The sequence below is a fragment of the Polypterus senegalus genome, chromosome 6 (genome assembly GCF_016835505.1).
Source record: "Polypterus senegalus isolate Bchr_013 chromosome 6, ASM1683550v1, whole genome shotgun sequence".
In the NCBI taxonomy this organism is placed as follows: Eukaryota; Metazoa; Chordata; class Cladistia; order Polypteriformes; family Polypteridae; genus Polypterus; species Polypterus senegalus.
Window position 1 is genome coordinate 14,417,501 of NC_053159.1, and position 7,776 is coordinate 14,425,276.

The following is a 7,776-nucleotide window of genomic DNA, read 5'->3' on the forward strand; positions in this document are numbered from 1 at the left end:
TGTTTAACTCTTATTGTAAATTTCGAACGAGCTTTTCTGTTTTTAGCTTTGGCAATTATAAACTTGACTTCAGTTTGATATATTATTATCTAGTGGTATTTAATCATAACATGTACACTTATTAATGTTCTTTTTTCTTATTTTTCTTACTATTATTATTTCTTTTTTCGAAAGGGAAATGAGAAGGTGGGATGTTGGTCAGATGTTATAGTTTACTCGCATGAATTTTTTGAAAACGCCAGCCAATCGCCTCGTACTATCATCATTTATTCTAAATGTAAGGCACTATAAAAACTAAAAACATTACAAAATAAATATATAAACGTGTTAGTCAGATATTAGGATAACAAGTCTTCAACAGAGGAAAAAAAAAAAATCCGAACAAGTAATTTTAAACGTCTTCCTGGGCTTATTAGAGGATTTATAACGCATTAAACCTGTCTGCCTTGCCGCTCTTTCTGTCTCGCCGGCTAACGCTCTCGCTTTTCATTGTTAGGCTTTGAGAGACACCTTGTGGACAGTATGGGAAGTAAAAAAGTTTTTATTTTATCAGATGTCTGGAGTTATTTTTATATTACTATAAAAGAGTAATAGACTCTGTCAAGAGGCTGGGCCTGTAAAAGCCCATTGCGGTACTTCCTGTGTGATTTTGGGCTATACAAAAATAAATTGTATTGTATTGTAATTGTGTAAACACCCCTCTAACAGTGTGAGCAAGCCAAGCCCTGCGTGAACACAAACCGTCCTGCGTGAATTTTATGACAGGACTTTATGCGTATATTTTTTATTCTTTTTGGTGCTTTTTATCCTAGTTTGATTTGTGGATAGAATTCATTTCTTTCTGAAATTAAAATTTATTAATTTTGTTCTCATGCGTTTACCAAAAATTCCCCACGTAGTCCCAAAATGTTTTACTTTTATGAAAGTATCCCCCTGGGGACAAATAAAGTTTTATCTATCTATCTATCTATCTATCTATCTATCTATCTATCTATCTATCTATCTATCTATCTATCTATTATATAGTGCCTTTCATATCTATCTATCTATCTATCTATCTATCTATCTATCTATCTATCTATCTATCTATCTATCTATCGTGCCTTTCATATCTATCTATCTATCTATCTATTATATAGTGCCTTTCATATCTATCTATCTATCTATCTATCTATCTATCTATCTATCTATCTATCTATCTATCTATTATATAGTGCCTTTCATATCTATCTATCTATCTATCTATCTATCTATCTATCATATAGTGCCTTTCATATCTATCTATCTATCTATCTATCTATCTATCATATAGTGCCTTTCATATCTATCTGTCTATTACTAAAATGGAAGAATAAGAAATCTAAAGGAGATTTACTTTAGGCAGTATGAGATCAATTTCTGGGGATGTCCATTTGCGCGCCACTCTTTAAATACCAGAAGTGGTACCAGAGCAATGCTATAGGAAAAAAAAAAATGGCTCCCAAAATAACCAACCACAGGAAGGTTCCATGAAGAACCATTTATTCAGATAAATAACAGGCTCCATAAACAACCATGGGTAAATGATAAGAGATTTGTGAAATACCTGTGTTTTCCTGATTTTAAGCGAGCTCCTGCAATAACACTGCAGGTAGAGTTCAGGACTTCTTGATCTCTTAGTATCCTGATAGGCCCCTATTAAACATTAAAGATTTATGTTTTGTCCGCTTATCACTCCAAAAAACAATTTGTTAAATGAAATTAATTCCATCATGAACAGTGGTTTCACACAATTAGCTTGAGTAGTTTTAAAATTAAATACTTTTTATAAGACGTGTTCAGAAAACCTATCATAGTTTAGAACATTAGAACAATCTGGATGCGAACAGGCCATTCAGCCCAACAATGTTTTCCAGTCCTGTCCACTTAATTCTTCTAAAATAACATCAAGTCGAGTTTTGAAAGTCCCTAACGTCCTATGTCAAACCACACTACTTGGTCGCTTATTCCATGTGTCCGTGGTTCTCAGTGTGAAGAAAAACTTCCTAATGTTTGTGTGAAGTTTACCCTTCACAAATTTCCAACTGTAATAATATTAATGCATTTATTTATAGCTCCTTTCTCATGCTCAATTTCCCTGTGTTCTTGATGAACTCATTTTAAAGTCACCGTCTCGATCCACTGGACTAATTCCCTTCATAATTTTAAACACTTCACTCAGGTCTCCTCTTAATTTTCTTTTGGTTAAACTGTAAAGGCTCAGCTCTTTTGATTTTTCCTCATAACACGTCCCCTGTAGCCCTGGAATCAGCCTCGTTTCTCTGGATGTTCTCTTGTGCTGTTATGTCCTTTTTATAGCCTGAAGACCAAAACTGCACCCAGTACTCCAGATGAGGCCTCACCAGTGTGTTATTAAGCATGAGCAGAACCTCTCGGACTAGGTTTAAGGTAAATTAAATGAATATCTTTGTGTAGCAATAAAATTAGTGAATTGCTTTTGTGGAAGTAACCCCCAAAGAAGACAGGAATAGTTCAATCAATCAGTCTTTATTCAGTCACAGAAGAGTACATGGATTCTACGTTGCAAGGCAGAAGAGCAAAGTTCTCCTTTTTCGATCGGCTGTTAATATTTTCCCACACCCCCCCTTCCCCTTACTTATCAATAAGCATAATATGTTTATCTAAGCATTTCATCTTACATTGTGCTGTTTTAATTTTGTGTACATTGCAGATGGGACCCAAAAGAAGGAAAAGTCACCTTCCTTGTGTCTAATAGACAAGTTCCTAAAAAAGGAAGTTGTCATCGGTCAGCTTACTGCACCCTTTCTTATGACAGACGCCTGTATGAATAACCTGCCATTAGAGCAAAACAGCTTTGTCAGTTTTTTAACCCATAGTAACTTGCAAGCAGTTCATTTTTCTTTCACACTTTCATTAAAAGTTAAATTCCGTATGTTTATTGTCAAGCTATGATTCTACAAGGGACAGCAGAACCAGTAAAGTGCCATTTTAGAATGATTATTTCTAAGAATGTGTGCTGGGGCATTGCCCACTCTATCAGATTCTTTGCTCGCCCAATCAAAACTTCATTGGAGATGACTTGGCAATTTTCTGATTGGTTTGAAGATGACACGGTCCTTAAGAACACTCAATGCGACAACGTTTGGTTTGTCAGAACGTCGGTGAATTCTAGCGGTTGGACCATCAATATTCATTTTTTGTGGGCCTACAACTAAACATGTAATTATCCCCTAATTCTTAAAGTACTTTGGCAGTGCTGTCCGACAAAGTTATTCATTTCAGCAACTTCACAAGTTTTAGATTGTATTGATATGCTTAACAAACTGCCCGTTAACATTAGTGTAGGTGTAAGGTTTTCTGTCGTAACCTAATTCATCAAAACTTCAAAGACAACAACAGATGGTTCTCCCAAAAGTGGCAAAGATGAGGGTCAGTCTGATCGTAGTAATGACCAGGGGCTTCATGTATAAACGGTGCGTACGCACAGAAATGTTGCGTATGAATGTTTCCACGTTCAAATCGCGACGTAGCAAACCTAAACTTGGCCACGTAAAGCCACGCACTTTTCCAGGGTACCTCATACCCTGTCATACGCAAGTTCTGCGCTCGGTTTTGCAGACTGGCTGCACCCAGCGTCAAAGCAGTCCTACTGTTCCTGTGTGGTTTATCTTTCTTTTTCACATCCACATTCCTGACACGGCTTTATAAATACACTGAAACTAACCGCATATTGTTTATTAGTGTAATGCATCTGATTGTAATTAACCTGTAACAATATAATGGTCCAGGGAATAGCCATAGTATTCTAAATACCACAGCTGCTTTAGCATTGTTACTCTCACTGCACCTTCTTTTTCTTCTTTCAGCTGCTACTGTTAAGGGTTGCCACAGCAGATCATCTTTTTCCATATTACTCTCACTGCACCACTCAGAGTATTTATATCACTGTATCTGAGTGTGAATCACAGCAACAGCTGATCGGAAAGAGAATTATCGGGATACAGCATCAAGCACACGCTGCCTCAGCCACGACAAAACGCTTCAGAGACTTTCCTGTACGGACCTCGCGGTTCTGAAATAGTTTCATCCCAAGAACTTTAAACACAGTCAATCAGTCCATCAACTGCTCCTTGTAGAACTGTTAGTACTTATAAGTACAATCGCCTCACTGTAAACTTGCACTACAGTTATAATATTGCACAACCTGCGCCACTTTATAAAGCGTGTATTTACATATCATGACAATATCATTTTTAAGATGAAATGAAGCAAAATATGTTGGTTATATTATACAGATAAAACTTTAACTTCATTTAAATAAACTGTATTGTTAATAATTAAGCATGTGAGGACACGGTGCCACAGCGCTCATGATTGATCCTGCCTTGCGCTGTATTCTTGCTGGGCTGGTGCGACACTGGAAGGATAGATGGATAGAATAATTAAACATGTACTACAAAGATATTTCAATGTTCCTTAAAAGTTTTGAAGAATCATCGTTGTAAGCTTACAGATGGCTTAATGTCTATTACAGAGCTGATTGTGTGGCGATTGGGTATTTGGAGAAAGAAAAGTAAGGACAGGAATTGGAGGTTAGTACGTTTGAAAGAGACAGTACTGCTGCGATAATTTCATCGAAAGTCGCGAACGATCATTACGCCACCGTGTTCCCATGTTTAATAACATGCTTTCATTCCTATCATCATGAAAAAGATATCACGTATACATCTGAGTATTTTAATTATTCAGAGAGCTGTAATATTACGAATGTAATGGACTCTGTGTTCTGTCGGAGAAAGAGAAAGCCGGCTTAAGAAGCAAGTAGTGATTCACACACACAGAGCACATAGAAGATCAAATGCAAAACAAAGCATTTAACGTGCTACTTTAGTTACGATAGGATTTGAGAAACTAGTAAATCAAACAATTTTAAGAAGAAGTTTGTGATGTTCTACTTTAATGACAAAATAAACTTCATGATTAAAGTGGAAATTTCGAGATTAAAGTTGACATTTTGTGTTTTTTTCCCCACTGTGTGCCTTTTTTTTTCTCTGTACCCTAATAAGCTTTCATATGACACTCAGACGGTGGGCTACGACTCGCCTTTTCATGGCGACTTTGATATGTGACTTCTTTTTTCCGGGCACTGTGCGACTTTGTGAACTTGAGCTTTCGAGTTTCTCCGACACTCTACATAACTCCATCAGCTTCCTTTTCTTGTTTATACCACTGTTTAAACCAACAAATAGTACGTTTTTCCTTTGCCTCCACTTCACTGAAATTGTTTTATTTTTCCTCGTGGTTTTGCCATTGTCTTTTCAATATTGATTTACATATTCAAAGAGGCGTAATTCTGGGAGAAGTTGGGGCGGGACACCAGGCGCGTGCACGTGCGTTACTGTTCACGCTGATCGGGATTTATGTGGCGGAAGAACCTGGAATTTTGCGTACCCACAGATTCCTGCATCTGGATGTTTCTGTGCGTATTCCTGCTTTTGTGCTTACGCCATGTTATAGTGTGAGTTCTGCACACGGCGTTATACATGAGGCCCCTGGACTTTGTTCAGGAACCCCTTCTGGGTCAACGTGAAAATGACGAGGGTCATATCTCCTTTACTGCTTGCTCCTCTGTTGAGAATATTATCGCCGATGATCTTAACTGTGACATGCCACATCAACATACCTTAAAAACTCACCCTAAGCGAATATTCGGTGTACATGCTACATTGTCCAGCTCAACCTGGCATAAATCCGGGCCTTGGCTGGAATATTCAGTTAAGCCAGATGCCCAATTTTGTTTTGCCAGCCATTGCATTCCAAATGATTTGAACACACTCACAAAACTCAACAGTGTGATTGGAGACCACAGTACGTATGAGGTCATTCGCGTAATGCCCCTACATCACTAAACGCTCTCACGTAACATCCATTGCATTAGACTATGATTAACATTAGGGCCCCGTTACACTATGGTTAAGATTAGGGTTGTGGGAGAGTTATCTGAGTCAAAGGACGTTTTGTGGTCATTACCTGACCTGTGTCCGAGGTATTGCAAGCTGGAGCTAGACCCTTCTCACAATACATGGTTTTTGCAAACTGGAAAAATGGCAGTAGAACGTGATTCAGAGTTTCAGAAACATGGTAATAACAACAACAACATTTATTTATATAGCACATTTTCATACAAAAAAAAATGTAGCTCAATGTGCTTTACAAAATGGAGAATAGAAAAATAGAAGACACAGTAAAAAATAAAAAGAAATCAACATTAATTAACATAGAATAAGTAAGGTCAGATGGCCAGGGTGGACAGAAAAAACAAAACAAAAAAAAAAAAAACTCCAGACAGCTGGAGAAAAATAAAATAAAATCTGTAGGGATTCCAGACCATGAGACCGCCCAGTCCCCTCTGGGCATTCTACCTAACATAAATGAAACAGTCCTCTTTGGATTTAGGGTTCTCATAGAAGGACGTGATGATGATGGTCATGCAGTCCATTAATGTTGGAACATCATGATGCTTTGAGTAGGTGGTGGTGGCGCAGGCCGCCAAAACAAAGAAACCGGAAAAAGAAACAGAAGAGAGAGTTGGGGTCAGTACGGATTTTAGAGCCACTATGAATAGTTATTATGATGAACTGAACATAGGTGTGGCAGAAAAGTAATGAGACTATATAATAGACAGATAGATAGATACTGGGCTGGGCATACTCCAGCAGCAGCATACCGATGATGATAATATATATACGAGGTGTGGCAGAAAAGTAATGAGACTGATTTTTTATTTACCAAAGTTTTTATTTTTTTCAAACATCAATGTTATCCCCTTCAAAGTAGTTCCCTTGGGCAGCTACACACCGATGGAGACGTTGTTCCCACTGTTGGTAGCAGCGCTGGAAGTCTTCAACCGGTATGGTCTTCAGCATGTCCGTTACACTCTTTTGGATGTTTTCTAAATTCCCGAAATGACGTCCTTTGAGGACATTTTTCAGTTTAGGAAAAAAGAAAAAGTCACACGGACTGAGGTCAGGTGAATAAGGGGGCTGGGGAACCACAGGAATGCGTTTTTTCGATTGTCCTTCTGCTCAATTGTGAGGTTTTTCGGCACCATTTTGGCACAGACCTTTCGCATGTGCAAATGTTCAGTCAAAATCTGTTCAAATTTAATTGTTCACTCAACATTCTTAATGTTAAACGATGGTCTGATCTCACAAGAGTGTTCACACGTTCGATGTTTTCATTGGTTTTCGAAGTTGAAGGCCTCCCTGAAAAACTTGAGCTTGGGATAAAGAATGTTCCCCATAGGCCTGTTTCAACTTTTCAAACGTCACACTTGCTGTTTAATGGCACAACGTTGCTCCAAATTCCGCTGTTCCATTTTGCGTGACGCACAACCAAAAACACAACTTCGCTAATAGCAGTCACAAAAATCACGTAGTTAACGGAAGGAGTTGAAACTCGCACTGAGCTATGGGAGGGTACTGATACACGTGCTCTTTCAAGGACAACAGCGCAGCATTGCCAGATCGCTTGCAGTGTTGCCAGTCTCATTATTTTTCTGCCACACCTCATACAGAGTATCAGGATTAAGTTAAAGTGAAGTTAGGAGAAAGCCATGCTATCTACAGAGTATGGCAGGAAAGTGCTGAGGCACACATAAAAATAACAAATGGAACTATATCTTATTTACTTGGACAAAATCAAGTAGAAATAAATTGATTCTGTGTAAAAGTATTGGTAAAGTTATGCAATTTGCATCTGTAAGCGAACTTCCAT